General features: G+C 43.3%; 1 pseudogene; it reads right to left on the bottom strand.

Annotated features, from left to right (window-relative positions):
* Positions 1–1,046: 1,046 nt before the first annotated feature.
* Positions 1,047–2,055, bottom strand: LOC123819083 (annotated as a pseudogene).
* Positions 2,056–2,856: the final 801 nt, after the last annotated feature.

Genomic DNA, 2,856 nt, shown 5'->3' with positions numbered 1-2,856 from the left:
TGATGTGGTGGTCTTTATTTCATTTTGTGTCTTAAAGTTTTTCATCAAGGAAAATATGTAGAGGAACAAGGCTGTTAGAAAGTATTTCAGATGATTAATTAGCACTCATTATTCCTCAGAAAGTCAGCAATCACTTCCTTAAAGCTCATCTCAGATTTTTGGGGGAAGCTTTGGTTTTAGAGCAAAATACCCACATCTTAATAGAATGTACATGTCTTCCCATACCTGTACCCCAAATCTCTCTACTACCTGTGTGAATTCTATATTTTCTAAGAATCTATCACTAGAATAATAGAGTTTAACATTTTGTAAGTTCCTTTGGAATAATCCATTTTTTAAGTTTATCAATTGTCATTATAGTTACCTTACCAGAAACAAAACAAATCAGCACGGACTTATTGTGAGGTAATTAAGTGTGTCATTAGATAAAAGAGTAGCATCCAAAACAGAAGGAACTTAATAAGAGCCAAAATAATCTTAAAACTTTTAAAAAATATTTTATTTATTTATATTTTAGAGAGGGGAAGGGAGAGAGAGAGGGAGAGAAACATCAATGTGTGGTTGTCTCTCACATGCCCTCTACTAGGGACCTGGCCCACAACCCATGAATGTGCCATAGACTGGGAATTGAACCAGCAACCCTTTGATCTGCAGGCTGGCACTCAGTCCACTGAGCCACACCAACCAAGTCAAGACCCAAATTAATCTTTATTCAAATAACTGCGTATACATTCAAATGACCTTCAAAATGACAGGACACACACACACACACACAAATCTCAAACATAACCTCAAATTTCCCCAAGCTTGGGACAATAGTTTTACTTGTTTTTTATTCTTTTTTTTTGGGGGGGGGGTACTGCGAACTTTATTGATGGTGCATAACAAGGCAGGGCTCCCTAAGCCCTTCACCTCTTCAGGGGGTCTAGGATGGAAACTGAAGGTCAGGAGATTCTCAGTGTGTTGGGGATCAATTTGGGGCAAAAACTTCCCAGTAGTTGAGGGTCTCTCTTCCTTGTCACTGGGGCTGATGGTCCAGGGGGCTCTTACTCCTTGGAGACCATGTGGACTACAAGGTCCACCACCTTGTTGCTTGAGCCAAATTCATTGTTATATCAGGAAATGAGCTTGACAAAGTGGTCATGGAGGGCAATGCCAGCCCTGACATTGAAGGTGCAGGAGGGGTGTCACTGTTAAAGCTGCAGGAGACAGCCTGGTCCTCAGTACAGCCCAGTATGCCCTTGAGTGGGCCCTCTGATGCCTGCGTCACTACCTTCTTGATGTTATCGTATTTGGCAGCTTTCTCCAGGTGGCAGGTCAGATCCACAACTGACATATTGGGGGTGGAGACAAGGAAGACCATGCAAGTGAGATTCCCATTCAGCTCAGGGTTGACCTTACCCACAGCCTTGGCAGCACCGGTGGAAGCACGTGGATGATGTTCTAGGCAGCCCCTCGGCTATCATGCTACAGCTTGCCAGAGGGCCCATCCACGGTCTTCTGGGTAACAGTGATGGCATGGACTGTGGTCATGAGTCCCCCCACAATGCCAAAATAGTCATGGATGACCTTGGCTAGGGAGGCCAAGCAGTTGGTGGTACAGGAGGCATTGCTGACAATCTTCATGGAGTTGTCAGACATGTCATGGTTCTCACCCATCACAAACATGGGGGCATCTACAGAAGGGGGAGAGATGATAGCCCTCTTGGTTCCACCCTTCAAGTGAGCCCCAGCCTTTTCCATAGTGGTGAAGACAGCAGTGGATTCCACAACATATTCAGCAGCAGCAGCAGCGGCATCCCATTTGATGTTGGCAGGATCTCACTCCTGGAAGATGGAGATGGACTTACCATTGATGACAAGCTTCCCATTCTCAGCCTTGACTGCGCCTTTGAACTTGCAGTGAGCAGAATCATAGTAGAACAAGTATATCATGTAGTTGAGGTCAATGAAAGGGTCATAGATGGTGACAACATCCACTTTGCCAAAGTAAAAGGCAGCCCTGGTGACCAGGCACCCAATATGGCCAAACCTGTTCACTCCAATCTTCATCATCGTGGTTCAGGCTGGCACTGTGCAGGAAGACGTGGCTGTCTGTTGAACAGGAGGAGCAGACAGCCATTTTTAATTCTTTTTTAAATTATATTTTATTGATTATGCTATTAGAGTTGTCCCAATTTTCCCCATTTGATCCCCCTCCACCCATTCCCCCTAATTCCCTCAGTCAATCCCCACATTGTTGTCCATGTTCATGGGTCATGCATATGTGTTCTTTGGCTATTCTATGTCTTATGCTGTACTTTATATCTCCATGACTACCCTGTAACTACCAATTCGTGCTTCTTAATCCCTTCACTTTTTCGCCCATACCCCTGACCTATATCCCACCTGGCAACCATAAAAAATGTTCTCTGTTTCTGTTCTGCTTGTTTCTTTTCTTTTGGGGGGCATTCAATTGTTGATAGATATGTATTTATTGCCATTTTATTCATATTTTTCTTCTTCTTCTTAAAGGAGACCTTTTATCATTTCATATAATGCTGGTTTCATGATGTGCTCATTTAGCTTTACCTTGTCTAGGAAATTCTTTATCTGTCCTTTGATTCTAAATGATAGCTTTGCTGGGTAGAGTAACTTTGGTTATAAGTCCTTGCTTTTCATCTCTTTGAATATTTTGTGCAAGTTCCTTCTGACCTGCAAAGTTTCTTTTGAGAAATCAGCTGACAGTCTTTTTTTATTGTTCTTCAAGTACAGTTGTCTCCATTTTCACCCTACCATGGACCCCCGCCACACCCATCCTGGCCTCACACCCTTGAACATACCCCCTTTGGCTTTGTCCATGTGTCCTCTATACCT

Source organism: Phyllostomus hastatus, unplaced genomic scaffold (assembly GCF_019186645.2).
Source record: "Phyllostomus hastatus isolate PE091 unplaced genomic scaffold, TTU_PhHast_1.1 phas_contig_30, whole genome shotgun sequence".
Lineage (NCBI taxonomy): Eukaryota > Metazoa > Chordata > Mammalia > Chiroptera > Phyllostomidae > Phyllostomus > Phyllostomus hastatus.
The sequence above is the reverse complement of the archived record's forward strand: the minus strand, read 5'-3'. Positions and strand labels throughout refer to the sequence as shown.